This window comes from Lontra canadensis, unplaced genomic scaffold (assembly GCF_010015895.1).
Source record: "Lontra canadensis isolate GAN:19392208 unplaced genomic scaffold, GSC_riverotter_1.0 scaffold257, whole genome shotgun sequence".
NCBI lineage: Eukaryota > Metazoa > Chordata > Mammalia > Carnivora > Mustelidae > Lontra > Lontra canadensis.
In genome coordinates, this window is record NW_022631251.1 from 90,688 (window position 1) to 107,696 (window position 17,009).

General features: G+C 56.2%; 1 protein-coding gene across 1 annotated transcript in view; it reads left to right on the plus strand.

The window, feature by feature from the left end:
- Window positions 1–1,236: 1,236 nt before the first annotated feature.
- The window catches only part of LOC116862549 (BCL-6 corepressor), a 121,175-nt gene continuing 105,402 nt past the window's right edge, over window positions 1,237–17,009 (plus strand). The window contains exon 1 of the mRNA XM_032849885.1: window positions 1,237–1,286. The gene's annotated coding sequence lies outside the window, so the exon portion shown is untranslated. The remainder of the gene's footprint in view (window positions 1,287–17,009) is intronic.

The window sequence follows — 17,009 nt, forward strand, 5'->3', positions numbered from 1 at the left end:
CCTTCCTTCTTGCTATATGTTCTGAATCATCTCAAACTCAGTTCCAGCCTCCCTGACCCTGAGCAGAAGCCTCCAGAGAAAGAACAGGGTTGGGAAAGAACCCTGTTGGTTGGGCTGACACCAAGTAAAAGCCGCTTTGGGTATGTGCCCCAGCAAGTTCAAATGCTGTCAAGCTGATTGGCCAGGAGGGAGAGGAGGGAGGTTAGTATATTTTTGAATAAGAGTTTCCTGTTACCTGCAAACACTCCAAAAACAGAAGTTTTATTGAGGTGGACCATCATCTTAGAAGGATCAAGAGTTGAGGCTGCTTTCTCCAAAATCACTTGCCATCACTGATTCCGTCAGTCACTCGTTCAGGCCCCCATTCATTCCACCAGTATTTGATGCCTACTGTGTGCCAAACACAGTGCCTCCTGAGAGAAAGAGAGCCCTCAAGAGAACACTACAAACACATGGGTCTATACTTTTGATTCCAAGGCGAGCACCATAACAGAATGTTTAACCACCCTGGGCTGGAATGTCCTGGGTTCAAATTCTCGCTAAGTCATTTAACTAAGCTGGGTGACCCTGAGCTAGTTATGTAACTGAGTGTTCTCTATGCCTCAATTTCTTTTCTTTCTTTATTTGACAGAGACACAGCAAGAGAGGGAACAGAAGCAGGAGGAGTAGGAGAGGGAGAAGCAGGTCTCCAGCCCAGCAGGGAGCCCGATCAGGGCTCAACATGGGGCTCAACGTGAAGTTCTGTCCCAAGACCCCGGGATCATAACATGAGCCGAAGACAGACGCCCAACAACCGAGCCACCCAGGCGCTCCATGCCTCAGTTTCTTGATCTGCAAAGTTGGAAGACTTCAGAAATAGCGCAAAGCGGAAGTGGGAGCTACTATTAATTATTTAACGCACTCTCTCTACGCCACCCCAGCTCTGCTCGGTGCCACAGCCCACCGCTGGGTGGTATTTCTGAGGCTGGCCAGGCCCTCTGCCGCTGGGCTGTGACCCTGGAAATCGGGTCAGACACTAGTCAAGGCGGCATATGCGTGGTGGGGAGGGAGGGGGTGCTTTCTTAGCGCGCGGTTGCAAGCGTTTCCCCAGGGCCTCCGGATAGTCTAAAAACTCACTTAGGAGGAGAGGAAGGAGCGTAAAGTGGCTCTTTCGATCTGAGACACCCCCTCCTGGAGAAACCACCCCCTCCCCCCAGCCCAGCGCAGAGTGAAATCTTAGAAGCCGCCGCTGCTGGGTTTGCACGGAATGCCGGAGTCGGTGGAAGCCGGAGCTGGTCGGCCCGAAGGTCAGCGAGTTGTTTTGAGTTCTCGTACCCGGAAGGGGGGGCAGGGAGGAGAGGACGCCAGGGCCCGAGAGACCCCGCGTCAGAGCAGAAATTGTTTGTGCTCCGGAACAGGCAGCTCAGCGGAAGCCGCGACGGGGGCGGGTCACGTGCGGCGGTGGCGGCGCAGCTGGCGGGGGAGCCAGGCTGGGACAAGGGCCCGGCCGGGCGGGGGTGGTGGTGTTCGCAGCCGAGGGTAGAACCGGCGTGCTCCGGGCGCTGAGAGCGAGCGACGCCCGGAGCCCGGGGCGAGGCAGGCGCGCGAGTTACGGGGAGGTTGGGGGGGTGTGCGGGGGGGAGCTGGTGTGGGAGCCGGGGTGCTGGCTGGGAGCTTTGCGGGGTGCGGCACGGGCGGGACGGGGAATAGGGGGGGGGGGGGGGGGGGGGTGCGGAAGCGGGTCCCCGAGGCCGGAGTGGCCATAACCGGACCCACGCGGAGAGCGCGCGGGCGTCTGAACCCCGAGAATGGAGGCGCCACTCTCGTAGTCGCCGGCCTTGTTTTCTTCTTGCACGCAAATCCCGGAACGACCGGAACCGCCATCCCAGCCTGAGTCCCAGGGGCGCCCCATTCCGCGTGGGGGCGGCTGCATCGCGCTGGGCGACTCCGGGCAGGGATCCGCTGAGGCCGTGGCCCGGGAGGGCTGCCGAGGTGGCTCCGCGGAGGGTGGTGAGCCGGGGCCGGGGTGCACACGACACACACGTCTCCCCCCTCCCCCGGAAGAGCCGGCGAGCCAAGGCGCGGGCCGTCTCTGGCGGCTCTTTGGGGACTCCCCGGGGGCGTGCGAGCCCTGAGGCGGCCGCAGAGCGGGAGAGGGTGCTGTAGAGAAACCATCGGCCCCACCTTGAAGACAGGAGTGGCCTAGTGGCCAGGGGTGAGGAGTCTCACGCTTTCCCAAAGCGGCGCGCGCTACTCCAGCGTGGGAGGGAAAGGACACAAACTTGGCCGCCCGCCAGACCCTGTGAAGACGCCTGACTTTGGTGTCCTCCCCCCACCCGGTGGCCTGAAATGTACCTCTCCCACCACCGCCGTAGCCCACGAGGTTCGGGTCCGAGGCCTGGAAGAGTGGGGGAGTGTGGGCAGGCCTCGGACGGGAAACCCACCCACGTTCCTCTCCCGCGCCACGCGAGGAAGGCGCGGAACAATTGTCTCGAAAAGTTTCCCGCGTCCCCTCACCCACCCTACCCCCAGTCGGGGAAGGGCGGCTTTTCCGGACGTGGGGGCAGGGGGAATGGCCTCGGAACGGGGAGCAGTGCTAGTTCCTTTTCCCGAGACCGGAGCGCAGGAGAGGGGCGCCGGCCGCCAGTGTGTTCGCGTCCCCAGAGTGGCGGCGCTTGGCCCGCTGCGACGTCTGCTCTGGGTCGCGGGGCAGCGGGAGCCGTGCAGAGTCTGGGACTACGTGAGACGCCATTTGCATTCCCCCCTCCCTCCTGCAGGTTGGCGGGGGCGGGGGTGTCGCCCGCCGCGGAAGCGTATTCCTGGCAGTGACACTGATTAGATGCTGTGTGGGTACGTGCACAGAATCGGGGTGGGCCTTCACCTCTCCTGTGCGCATACACTTTCTGTGGGAAAAGTTGCCCCCCCCCCCCCCCGCCCTCCCCTGCTCTCGCCGCACAGCTGCTGTCTCCAGGGCGGAATTAGGCGAGCACGTTTGCTCAGCCCGAGGGAGAGAGGATCGCGCCGGCGCGGGGAGGCCGCCGGGCCCGGGCCTCGAAAATCCAGCCCTGGCTTTGCGTCGAGCTGCAGAGTGCGGCGCTTACGCGCGCCGGGCCAGCGGAGGCCTGGTTTCCATCTGCCCCTTTCGCCTCCGTGTTAAGTTCGCCGGGGAAAACCCAATCATCCGTGCAGAGTCCCTCGGAGGAGAACCCACCGCCCTCCCCCCCCCAAGCCCGATTCTGACCGATGGAAAAAATGACAGTATAGGTCAGAGCAGGCTGCCCGCGAGTATTAATGCGGCCGCCTCCATTCCCGGTGCTTGGGGAGGATGGGCGCCTCACCAGGAAACCGCCGAAGGGGGAGCCAGGAGGGCCGCCTGCCCCTTCCCGGGCTAGAAAACGTGGATTCTTAGAGAGACTAGACAAATGTGGTCAGACAGCTGCGGGAACTTAGCCTATCTAAATACAGGTCGTCCGTGTATCTTTCAAGCAAGATGATTTTTTTTTTTTAATCGAGTGCACGTTGAGTCAGTTACAAGCACTATGAGAACTGGTTAATCAGATGCGAATGAGAACCTCACTTTTTTGCCTGGTATTAAACGTGTGTGCAGAAGGTGCTCGGCTGACCACGATGTCTCTTGGCACCACCCATGTGTGTCCTAAGAAGGTGCGGTCTCCCTTGCATTCCACCTTGGAGGACTCTGAATATAACTCTAAAAGGGGATTTATTTTAGCTGTAGTTTCTATTTGGAGGCTGCTGAGTCCTTGCAAACTCCTGTCTGGGATTGTTTGTACCGAGTAGTAGATTGCCCTGGGTTTTGGCTTTTAAAGCCCACGTCCCCACCCCACCCCCGGGCTTTTTTCTTTTCCTGCGTAAGTGCAGCAGGGTGTGGGAAACTGCCCCCCCCCCGACCCCCGCAGCCAGCCCTGTGCTGCCACCACCTTCAGTCTCTTGCTTGCGTACCACGCGGCCTCGAAAGAGGGGTAATGTCAACTCTCCGGGTGGCGCTCGAGAACTGGAATTCTGACTTCGGGCTCCGGCGGTGTCCCGGGCGGCGGCTTGGGGGCCCGGAAGCTGTAAAGGGGAAGCCCCGTAGGTGACCCTGAGGCTTCGGGAGCAAACCCGGAGGCAGCCGCGTCTTTGTCTTCCGCGGGGCTGGCAGCTTGGCACGCACAGTTCCGATAAGGATCAACCCAGAGCGGGAGCGCACCGCCAGCACATTTCAGTGTCGAGGCGAATGCCTGCAGCCGCGTCAGGGAAAGGCCATTTGCGTTGTCTCTGAGAAGGAAAAGGCTATCCCACCTAATGAATTATGGGTGACCCGGGAGAGGCCAAGCCCCGGAGTGAGAGGCGCTAAGACCTCCTCAGACCCTTCTCCGCCCCAGCTCTTCCCCATCAACAGGAGACCTTGTTTCAAAGGGAATGGGAAGCTTCTTGAAATTTGAAATCTGGCCAGTTCTATCGACATAAAGAGTAGTGCACCTATGTATCCCTAAAATCAGGCCCAGGAACAAGGCCTGCCACATTCCAGCCCTAGAGCAGCTTTAAACTCTGGCTAAAGTGCTTCAGAGAGCGGACCTCCAAGAGCTGATTTATAGGAGGTGGCTTTGAGCCATCAAAAAAGGGTGGCTTGGGAGAGTCTACTGGAGGCCCTCTCTCCCCCAGTGCTGTTTACCCAAGGCCTCAGGGAGAGGGTGGTGGGTAATGGTGCCTGAGCCCTGGCAGAAGCTTCCCATTAATTCAGTCTAACTGAGCACCATTAAAGCACGCCTTCCTCCCTACATCTCTAACACACACAAACACACACACACACACACACACACACACACAGGCATTTAAGGCAAAGTGTAGTTCAGACAGCTGGAGTCCATTTTGCCTTCTGGCCCTTTTTGGTGGGTACTAGTGCTCTTTCCTCCCTGCCCCAACCCCTGCCTCCATGCAGCCTTTGGGAACTTGAACCTGGCTGTTTTTTTCTTACCCTCTCCCTAACCAAAGGTAAGAGAGTACCAAATCATAGCAACAGACACATTGTAGCAGTGCTCTAGGTGTTTTACATATTAACTTCTATTATCCTCAAGACAACCCTATGAATTAGAAACTGTTGTTGGCCTCCTTTTACAGATGAGGTCTCGTCATGGAAGCTCAAAACTGTTCAGCAACTGGCGTAAAGCAACACAGCGTAGGATAGGGCAGGAAGGGTCCTGAGCTGGGGAGGCAGAGCTGTGCTGCTTGTTGTCCAGTGTTGTGTAGTGAAGATAAGCCCTTTTGGGAGATGTTTCAAGGGGGACTGCCTGAACCCCTACCTTCCAAAGGAAGACAACATCTGGCCCTTGTTTTCCAAAAGAAAGTTTTGGGGCTTCATACAGAAGCACGTTGTTGTGGCTCCGCGCTGGCGCTGGAGAAGGGGTCAGAGAAGGCAGTGCAAAGGCCCCATGCCCCACCTTGCCGCAGAGCATCCGGTGGTCACGACCAGCAGAGGCGGATGGGGGCTGGGGACAGCCGATTGCGGAGGAACCCCTTATCACCAAGTGTCAGTGGTCCTGGGAGGCGGAGCTAAACAGACCGGGCGGCTGGGCCACACGGGTCCCTGGGCTCCTCCAGCAGAACTGGACCGATGTCATAGCACCGCCCGCAGCTCCTGGCTCCCCTCCTCTTGAATGGCCAGTCCCGGGCATGGAGCCCCATGGGGGGGGCGGGGGGGGCAGCGGGATGGGGCGGGGGTGGGGGGGGCAGGCGGGCGGTAGCTGGAGAGGCCAGCCAGTCATTCCCTCTGAGGACGGCTGGTTCTGGGTTGCTCCCACCCACCCTGCCTCGCGTAAACACGGGACACCCTTTCCGGGCGAGAGTGCGCGCGCAAGCACATACACACAACGCGAGCGCGCGCGCGAGTTCCAAGCGCACAACCGGCCACCCAGGCCTCTGCCTTCCTTTCCTCCTTCCCAGTAGGGCGGCTGTGGGGGAGTTAGGGTGGAGGGGCCGAGCTGCCCTCCTCTTCCCCAGCGACAGTGCGCATGCTGCACCCCTGGGGCCTGCAGCCAGGCCTGTGGACCTCCTGCCCAACCACCCCCTCCCGGCAAGTGGCGGTGGCTGGCCGGGACCTGTGCGCTGTGTTTCCTGATGGCTCTTTGGGGGAGGGCGGGGAATCCAAAGGAGAGGGCCAGGCAGTAGGGTGAGCGCGTGGATGGGGGTGGCGATGAATCCTCTCTCCCGCGAAGGCTGGTCGGCCTCCAGCCATCCCTCCCAGGGGTCTACATGGCACGTCTTGTATTGGACCAGCTTGACTCCCCTGCATGCCTGGCCAGAGTGAGGGTATGTGTGTTGGGTGGGGGTTCGTGGTCAGAGCCGGCGCTGGGCGATCAGCTCCCCACCCCCTCGAGCCTCTACTTTCAGCACCCGAGTACTCGTGGCCCCGCTGCCCTCCCCACCACGGGGTCCGCGGAAGGGCAGGCTAGCCGGCCTGGCCGCACTCGCCGGCGATGAGCGCGTCTCCGAGAGCCCGGGCCGGCCGCCGAGCTAGGGGAGGGAGCGCCGCAGCCCGCGCGCCTCGAGGCAGAACACACGCCTTTCCCGGAACCTTGAAACCCAGGGGAGTCGCTGCCATCTTCGCGTGACGAGCAGCGAGACGCCGGTGATTAAGTGTTTCTTTCCGGCTCCCTCCCCGGGTTGCGGCTCGCCTCCTTTCCACAGGGCTGGGAGAATAAAACCTGGAGAAAAACACAACTGCGCTCCACTCGCACACCACGTCCCTGCTGGCCTCCCTGGGTGAGCCGGCACGAGGCGCGCTCCGGCTCCTTCCACCTCGCCTCGCCAAGGATCGAGGTCCAGGGCCACGTGCCTCAGTTTCCATGGGCCTCCGCCCAGATCGGAGAGTCTAATGGGGAGGGGGCTCACGTTGCCAAAACCACCCGATTTCTCCCCTCCCCATCTGTTCTCCTCCCGTGGGGATTAAACCTTAAACAGGAATCCCCCACCCACACTAGGGACTAATCCTGCCGCCCCTCCTGGGATTAACTCGGCTCACAGGTCCATAAAACACTTCCGGCACGGCCAGAGGGTCTGTCTGCAGAAACACTTTAAAATTGTCCTCCCGGGTCTGCCGTCAGAATTGACTCTGCGGAGGCAAGTGAGTAAACAGGAGGCTGTAAGGGCCGATGGGGGGGTGGGGGTTGCAGGCTGGGGAGGAGCTGCCCCAGTTGGAGGCGGTGGGGGCTGTCCCAGCCCGGAGGGTGGCCCAGGACCCAGCAGACAGAGCTCAGAAAAGGATGTAGCATTTGCTACAGGGCACTGATTTGGAGAAGGGGGGTTGCAGGTGGGAGGAGGCCTGTGTCAACTGAATCCTGGCCGTAGTTCTGTGAGGCAGACTGGATCCCTAAAACTTGGTGGGGAGGAGGGGCTCAGGCTCCCCTGCTGGCAGATGGGAACAAGAAGTGTGACCCCCCCCCCCTCAGCTCAGGTGGAATTCTGAGGCCCAAAGTGTCAAAGCGCTTTGTTAAAGGGGCGTGCCCCCTCCATTTCACTGGGATCAATGTGCAGCCTCTCTTACCCTAGAAAACACAGTGACTTGATCAGTAGACAACAAAACAGAGAGAAAAGCAGCCGTTCCTCAAATCCATATGGGAATGTACCAGGTCAAGGGAATCCAAAAGCAACTTAATATTTTGAACCTCTTTTTCTTTTATATCACTTCAAATTAAGTTTCTGAAGTGATGGGAGAAGCTTTGGAATGTTGTAAGAGAAAGCTCTGTCCCAACTGGGGGGTTAAACGGAAAGAGAAAGGACCTTCGAAGTGGATCCAGCCACATCGTGAGGAGAAATCCGGATGAAGACTAGAAATTCAAAGTAGCTTTCTAGCTCCTTCAGTTCTTCTGGAGAGCAGATGCCATAGACAGCCACTCCATCCCTCAGGACCCCAAAAGTAGGCCGTGACTCTGGCTGGGTCATCTAAGTACGTAGGAGGTGGAGGTGACTTTGGAGTTCAGGGTGGGGATAGTGGCGAAGGGTAATAATATGGTTAAAATGAACATCAGCAGACAGACAGAGGCCTGCCTCAGGATCCTGAAGGCCCAGAGCTGCTAAAACTGTGTGTGGGAGGGGGCGCCCCGGGGACTCCTTCCCCACAGATGGACTCACTCAGCGTGAACAGCCCCAAGTGGCCCCCAGGCACGCTGGGGACAGAGGCCCAGGCTGTGCCCTGCACCCAGCCTAGCAGATTGCTGGTGGGGGGGCTCTGGCTGGACCTCCCACCGCCCTTCCTCTCCCCTCCCCGGCCCTGGGGCCTCTGGGCAGGGTCAGCTAGCCTCCACCCCACTGCCCCTTGTGCGGCGGGCGCCCTCCCCTCCCTGGCGCCGGGCCTGGATCCCGAGGCCTCCTCCGCCCCGTCGTCCCCGTTCTTCCCGCCTCGTGATTCATTTAGCGGCGGTACAGAAAGCCTGTTTACCTCCGCAGCCCAGGGCGACTGATCTGCTTAAAAAGCCCCAACGCCAGCGCCGACCAGTAGGGGGGGATTGTCCTATAGATTATTTCTCCTCCTGGGTGTTTTTTTTTTTTTTTTTCCCCTTAACGAGAAGGCTTGGTTGGAGAGGGGGGTGGGGTGGCGTGTTGCTGCTGTTTTTTTAAAACACCGTATTTGAAAGAGAAACAAAAGCCGTTTAGGAGGTACCCGGGCTGTTTTTACAGATAAAAAGTGCAGCGAATACCACCGGGCCCCCAGCAGTGATAAACTAAATGGTTGGCCGATTCGGCCAATTAGCAGTTAATCTGTTATCTGCGATCTGCAAACAAGTTTTTTGAGGCTCGAAGGACACCGAATTCCTGTTCCCGTTGGCAGAGTCTTTCGCGCTCCCGTCCAGTGGGCACCTCTGATGCTCTCGGTTTCTCTTAACTGGGAATCCGGCTCCCACAAACATGTTTTGCGGGTGGGAGGACAGACTTGAGCCACAGAAAATTCACTTCCGCAGCCGAGGAGCCGCCCGCCTGCATCTCCCCTCGGGCCTGAGCTTGTGTATTTGGTTACGGTTGCTCCCCGTTGGTATTTTACCCCCTTCCCCAATTTCGCAGCCCTCCCAGTTCTGCACGCAGTAGGCCTCCAACACATGTGGAATGAATGTCAAAACCTAAAATGAGGCGCTCGGCCTGGAAGGCAGCCTGTCGCGCGGCCTCGCCTTCGGAACCCCATTCCCGTTCCCCGAGCCCCCAGGTCGCCGCAGCCTGTGCGCGCCTTCACCCTGCGCGGGCCGGGCGGGCGGGGGAGGCCGGGAGGCACGAAGCGCCTGGAGCCTGCACGATGATAAATATTGCGCAGACAGCCCATAAATAATTTGCATTATGTTCAGCTGACAACGCAGGGCGATTAATTTTAATAGCTACATATTTGCCTGGGCTGCTGCTTTCGTAGGCCGGGTAATGAAAGGCGAGAGGCCGCCCTGGCTCCGTGCTCGCGGTCTCAGAAGGCAGCTGGAAGGTGCGGGAGCGCCCAACGCGGCGTCTCCTCCATGCAGCCCCCCGGGGAGCCCTCGCCCCAGGGCCCCCCCTCCTGCCTTCCACGCTGTGCAGGGATGGGGTGCGCGCGCTGCCCGAGCACCCCGGGGCCCGAGCAACAGGAGCCACCATAATGACACTGCACATTTGCCTGCACAGGGACAGCCACTTGTGGACCCGGAGGCCCTCCCCGAGGCGATGCACCCCACCCGGCCCGAGTCCGAAGTGAACTCCGGGGGGGATTTCACGTTTGGTGGCGGCAGGGGGCTTCTGGTGTTAGGCGCCGCCAATTCGCTGATGGGCCCCAGCGCGGCGGAGACTTTTCCGCCCTCGGGACCCGGACAAGGGACAGAACAAAGCCCGGCTGCCCACGCGTCCTCTCCGCGCGCGTCCTGAGTCCCGTCCCGCTCCCCGCGGGAGGCCCCCCTAAAATGCTTCTCGAGCTCCTCGGTTGAAAGGATCGCATACATAAAGGACGGAAGAAAGGGTTCGGTGGAGCTCTTTAAAAAAGGGGGCGGGGAGGGGAGCGCAGGGAGGAAGGACACAGCGCAGCGGCCGCCGCGGTCCCGTGGTGGCCGGGTGCGCGCGTGTGCGTGTCTCTGTGTGCGTTCCGATGACAAAGCCCCGCCGCCGCCAGCCAGCTCCTGGCTGCCAGAGCCTTGGTGGGGGAGGGGAGAGGGAGGAGAGGAGCCAGCGCTCGCATAGGTAGCGGGGAATCGAAGCTTCCCCAGAGAAAGAGTTCATTCATGAGCTGGCGGAGACCTCCTGGCCGGGCCAGGTGGAGCCTCCTGAAGCCCACACCTGTGTATTTCCCTTTTTGGAAAGGGGGGAATGCATCGATCATTACCATATTTTAATTGCCTTTCGCAAAGGTCATCTCTAATTATGGGTTGCGAGGAGGGTTGGCCAGAGGTCTGTAGCCCTTTATTATCTTTGTGTGTGCGCGTGTGTGCGTGTGTGTGTGTCTCGCCACTGAGACAATGCACCCAGCTCTTCTCGAAATGCCAATCTGAGGGTGTCCGTGCGCGCCTGCGAAGCGGTCACGACGTGCTGAATCCACGCAGACAGACCGGGCTGCGTGCACAATAAAAGCCGAGCAGGCGGCGAAGGGCCGCGCAGACCCACGGGTTTTCTTTTTAGAAACGGTGGTGCGAAGAGACTTGACAATAATAACACGCAGCAGGATTAAATCAGGGCGGGAATAAGAAAATGCATTTTCGTTTCTAGAACCGCGGACTCCGTTTAACCCATCCGATTCCCCAAGAGCTTTTGTACCCGCGTGGAGTCCGGCCCAGGGACAGGTGCTGGGCACTTAGCAGCTGGGTACTGCCTGATGACGTTCTGGGCCAGCCACATTATTTCAATATTAATCTCTTCCTTTAATTCAGCATGTTGTCAGTTACAGGCACATGGACTCCTCAGCCATGTCTGTTTGATGGGAAATGATAACTGGACAGCCAAAAAGGAGAAAGAAAATGTTGAGGGGGGGGTTTAACTTTTCAAAGTCTGCATTTCCTTAGTTTTAATCGCTTGGGCAAACCCTTGAGGCACAAGTCTATTTTAACTTCATCAGAGGGAGAGCAGTGCAGTCGGGAAGGTTGTTGGACCTTCAGGGGGTTGGTGGGATTTTGAAGTTGAGGTGTCCATGATCAGTAAAGAGCTATATGGTCCAGAATGGGAAGCAGCCATTCTGAACTTGACTTTCTCAAAGGATCCTGGCACCTTTGAGCCACCATTCTGTTTCCAGGAATCCTGCCTGGTGCAGCCAGGGGCTGAGGTCAGGAGCCTTGGAAAGTTGGGGGCTCTTATCCTGGCTCTGCTTCCTGCCTGCAACCCCCCCACACCTGGCCTCCTGGCCTCACCAGTAACCAGTTCTGCCCAGAGGAAGGCAGAGCCAGATGACTAGTCCAACCCCTAGAGAATGCCTGGTTTTCCCCTCCCCTGTAATCAAAACCAGATGCACTTAAAGCGCCTTTCATCAGAGGAAGCCCAAAGCCCTTTAACAGGCTTCAATAAAAGCTTTCCTAGGTCCTACCAGCCTGCTCAGTATCTGGGCCCCTGTGCCCATTTCCCAGCTGCAGAAGCCTGGGGCTGCAGCCGGGGGTAGCTCCTTCTCTGAGATCCCCCAGAAGCCAAGGACAACTATTCAACCGCTGTGGCCCCTCCAAGGCAAGTAGGGTACCAGCATCCCTGCCAGGTATGCGGGGACAGATCCCGTGGACAGGAGAAAACAGACGTGGGAGGGAAGTCAGCCGCTCATGCCTAAGGAAGGACAAGAAGAGGGGCCTATGAGAAGGAATCAAAGGAACTAAGATACAGAGGTGGGCTGGAAAGGCAGTGATGATCAGAATATCCAGAAGGGCTCCAGGGTTCATGGACCATCTCCCTCTCGGCCCCCTTGTGCCACTGTATTGTGGTGTTTTGACTCCCCAAGGGCAGAGGTCTTATTTATCTTTGCATGCCCACCTCAGGGCCTGGCACAAAATACATGATCAAAATGTTTGGGAGATTGGGGCGCCTGACTGGCTCAGTTCCTAAAGCATGTAACTCTTGATCTCCGTGTAGTGAGTTCCAGCCCACGTTGTTAGGTGTAAAATTTACTTCAAAAAAAAAAAAAAATGTCTAGGGCACGCCTGGGTGACTCAGTTGGTTAAACGGCTGCCTTTGGCTCAGGTCGTGATCCCAGGGTCCTGGGATGGAATCCCATGTCCAGCTCCTTGCTCCGAGGGGAGCCTGCTTCTCCCCCTGCCCTTGCTCTCTTGCTCTCTCCCTCTCTGGCGAATAAATAAATAAAATCATTTTTAAAAGTTTTGGGACTTCGCAGGTATGATGGAAACTTCTGGAACAAGACACATGTGGGCTTAAGGTGGGAACTTCTGTCCCTCCCAATGGTTGTATAACCTGAGACTCAGTTTCCTTATCTGTGAAATGGGTATGAGTGCCTACATCCCAAGATTGGGGCAAGATTAGGTGAAATAACTGCACATAAAACACCAGGAAGATAATAATATTTCAATAAATGTGCCCTAGTTCTTGAAAGAGTGAGAGAGAGTTTGGGCTGATATTATTTGGAGTATAGGAAGGAAGTTTCTTGCAAGGACCTGGCTGGGTAAAGGTCTCACTGGCCTGGGATTTGGGTCAGAAGAGACTGTTGGTTCTAAAATGTGTGTTCCAGGCGCACCTGGGGTGGCTCAGTAGGTTAAGCCTCTGCCTTCAGCTCAGGTCGTGATCCCAGGGTCCTGAGATCGAGCCCCATGTCGGGCTCCCTGCTCAGCAGGGAGTCTGCTTCTCTCTCCCTCTGCTCTTCCCCTTGCTTTGTTCTCTCTCTCTCTCTCTCAAACAAATAAATAAAATCTTTCGTTATTCCAGTTCCAGTAGCACTATGAATCGGAGCCGTGGGACCTCACTGTCCAGAGGAGGCAGGCAGCCCCACCGTGAGCTCTGGGAGCCATGCCAGCCTTCAGACTCACACTCTGGGGAAGGGGTTAGGTCCCAGGCCCTTGGGCTCTCCTCTGCAGGGCTGACTTGGGACTGAGCCCTGGTTGTGCTCTGAGGGTCAGGCCTCCTGGGCTGAGTGACTGGCAGATCCCAGTTGGTGCTGGCTTTCCGTGGTCGGGGGGCGGGGTGGGGGGACGGGACTGTCCCTTCTGCCTGACCTCTGCTCCTGCTTCATGGCTGTATTTTATCTTCAACAAGTTCATTCTTCAGCCTTTGGCTGGGCAGAGATGGAACGTTACCTGCCTCTCTTTGCTGCCTGTCTTTTCTGGCCTGTTCAGCACCCCACCTCTCACGCCCGCCCCACCCCACTGTACGCACAGTTTGACAGTTTCACTTCACAGCCTCTTTTCTCTTGCTCCCTGGCTTTCTTGCTTGTGGGGGGGTGAGGGGGTGCCCCTGGGGGTCCCTACATCCCCCTCCTTAGTCTTCCACATGCTAGGTTCTTGCAGACCCTCCCCAGGACTAATCCTCAGAGCTCAGCGCTTTCCCCCAGGAGGGCCAGCTATGAATTCAGTTCGTGAAGGGGGGGCAGAGGGAGGGTCAGGCCAAAGGGCACTGCTAGGTGATTCCATGAGTGTATGGCCTAGCCACTGTGACTCTGAGTATCGTGGATGAAAATGCACGAGTCTGGAGGGTGACACAAGTGGAGTAGTTGCAGACAGGGAATGAGAGATGTGGAGTTTGTGGGGAAGAACCTGATGCTGACACTCCTTGCATATTTCCATCCTTCCCCATCCCCAATAGGAGAACCTTCGAGAAGAGGCCAGAGGAAGGTGGGGAGAGAAGAGAACAGATGGGAGAGCAAAGCCAACCGGGTGGAGATGCCTGGTTCCTGTCTCCTGCCCAGTGAACGGGGTCCCTTGTGCAGCCAGTGTGGGTCAGGAGGGGACAACAGATAAGAGTCCCGTCAACCAGGTCCTTTAGGGAAGCGTGAGATCAGATTTGAGAAGACGGCTCATGGTCCTACAGGGATTCCATAAAGAACAAGAGATTAGTTGTGTCAGCGAAGGTGGAGGATTTGAGTCTCGATCAAAAATGTCTTGCCGTCAACACTTCTGTTTTTTATCCCGCTCACATTCTTCTAGGGATTATTGTCCCTACTTACTATCACAAAAACGAGGGTCATCATATGTCTGCTGCAGGGGTGCTCGCTCCAAAGCAATTGACTTCTGCTCGTGGGTTCTGTGGGTCCAGATTTGGTGGAAAGTCTCAACAGCTGGGAGCTAGAATCGTCTGGGGGCGGCTTCACCCACATGTCTGGCTGGTGCCTGGGACCTCAGCTCTGTCCCGCCGCACGGACACAGGGCTCTCCATGTGGCCTAGGCTTCCACATGGTATGGTGGCTTCGGAATGGTAGGCCTTGAAGTCACACAGCAGCTGCTTGAGGCTCCCAGACCAAGCCTGCCAGCAAATGGGAAGAAAGCCGCATGACGTCTTCAGACCCAGCCTCAGAAGTCACGTGGTGTCACTTCAGCTCCACTGTACTGGCTGCAAGGAGTCACAAGCCCATTCAGAGTCAAGGGAAAAGGACTTAGACCCTACCTCTCATCAGGAGGAGTGGCAAAGAACTTGTGGCCATGGTGAGGGCAGGGGGCATGCCCAGCACTCTTGAGAGCTAAGCTTAATGAACAGTGGCTCTAAACAGAATGGTCTATATTGTAATAGGAACTGGTACTCTCAAGAGGCCACACAAATTATACAGGGGGTGGGTAGGGGCGCCTGGGTGTCCCAGCTGGTTAAGCATCAGGACTCTTGATTCCCACTCAGGTCTGATGATCTCAGGCTCGTGAGATCGAGCCCCACATCGGGCTCCATGCTCAGTGGATTCAGCTTGAGTTTCTCAACCTCTGCCCCTTCCCCCTTGCCATCTCTCTCCTTCTTTCTCAAAATATATAAATAAATCCTTTTTAAAATATTATACAAGGGGTGGGGAGGCAGAGGGTTGAAATTAGGCCAGGGTAAAAGAAATGGGTCTGTACAGCAAGTATGGATTTTATGAAAAAATAGACAATATCCGAGGACAGCTCTGTCTGTGAGCTTGGGAAACCTGGGAAGGACAGAGAAGAATTGTGTGCTGGGATCGGATGGGTTCTAGGCCCTGCAGCACTGAAAGGGAAAGCAGGTAGGGCACAGGACTTAGCTGCCCCTATCCTTCGCCCTCCGCTTTTGGAGGATCTGTGGTAGCCCTTCATTGCTTCAGACAACACAGGATTATGTACTATTTGCTTACAAGTCGCCTCCCCCTGCCGCCAGCATATGGGCATCTCTGTGTTGGTACAAAGCTGGAGATGTAGTCAATGCATTTCCGAAAGTAAGTGTGGAAAAAAATAATACATTAGTCTAATAATAAATTACCCTAATATTTAATGTTTGTCCCCTACCCTCAGGTGTGGTTTTAAATATCCAGCACGAAGAGTGTTGGGGCTGCATACATCTCTAGGGCCCCAGGTTCTCATTATCTTTGTCTCTAACCCCTGAATGGAGAGTTTGACTTCTAATTTCATGCTAGGGGTTTCACAGGCAACGTAATTGTGTTTGCCTCTGCCTTTGATCTGCTCCTTGATCCGCTGTTTCATTGTGGCTCAACTAGGAGACAGAGATGGAAACGTGGTGGAAAAACACGATTTTGTTTTGCCTTGGAATTGACAGTGATTCTTTTCTCTGGCTTCCTTAATGTGACACACCTTCCCTAAACCTGAAATCGAATCGTTTTCCCCATTTTTGAAAATCCAAAAGGCATGTGCCCCCTCTGGTATGCTTTCCTTTTTGCTCACAAAGATTTAAATTTCAGCAAAGGCTTTGGGGGCAGGAAGCTCATGTTTGAGATCTCCATGAAAACTAAGTCTCCCGGGGTTAGCATAGAGTTTTTGGGTGAACTCTGACCCATCTGTCTCTTTCCTGACCTCACCCTGACTTGCCAGGATGTACCTGGTGGACCTTAGGGCCTCCCTTCAGGTGATCTCGGTCTGTGTGGGGCTGGCTGCTTTGCTTCTGGAAGCCAAAGAAACCCAGATTCAGCAGGAACCTGGCAGGTCAGAGCCAAGCAACATTCAGGTTGGCTCCTAAAGTCAGCGGGCTTCTCAGGCTACAGGGTCCGATACATGGGGTTTTTCGGGCTGTGCCTTGCACGAAGGTCCCCAGCCAAGACAGGGAACGAGGGCCAGAATTCAGGCCCAGGGCACCTTTCCCCCCTTCTTACAAAGTCACCCAGGAGGCTAGTGGCCATTCTCTTCTCAGGGCGGAGGAGAAACAGATTCTCTCTCTGATCAAGAAGACAAGAGAAACAGTGACACAGGGCAGGACAGGGGTCAAAAGTGCGTCTTGGGAGCAGAGTGGGCCCGCCTAAGGCTGCCGACCAAGCCAGTGTTGACCCAGCAGGTTGGAACAGTAGGCCCATTTACTGACTTACTCTTTGCTCTGTCATCTGCAGGGGCCAGTGTTCCTAAATTACTGGGTCCCTCCTAGGCTTTATTTGGAGTTAAAAAAAAAAGGGGGAGGTGTCACTCTATCTATGTGTCTTATTTAGCAAGGGGGGGGTGCCATGTTTTCTTTGGTTGTGAATATGAAGACTTTAAGGGATGTTGTTAGCTTCAGGCCTTTGAGGGTTAAGACCCTAACAGCCCATACAATGGAGTTTGACATCCTAACAAGTCACCTGTGAAAGAAAATTCACACTCCTGTGTAATGGATGGTGATAATTTACATTTAAAAGTCACTGGCTCAGTCCTAGAGCATACAACTCTAGATCCTGGGGTCCTGAGCTCAAGCCACACAATAGATGTAGAGATTACTTTAAAAAATACAAAGGTTAAAAACAAAAATGTCTAAAATAAATAAAAGTGGAAGCTCAGAGCACCTGGCTGGTTCCGTAGAGCCTGCAATTCTTGATCTCAGGGTCATGAGTTCAAGCCCCATGTTGGGTGCAGAGCCTACTTAAAAAAAAAAAAAAAGAAAGAAAGAAAAAGCGTAAGATCGTCCAGATAAAGCAATTCCTAATCAAAATTAAACAACTCCAAAGAGGGACTTTTCTGGTGTCAGCAATAGGCTGCTCGCGAAAG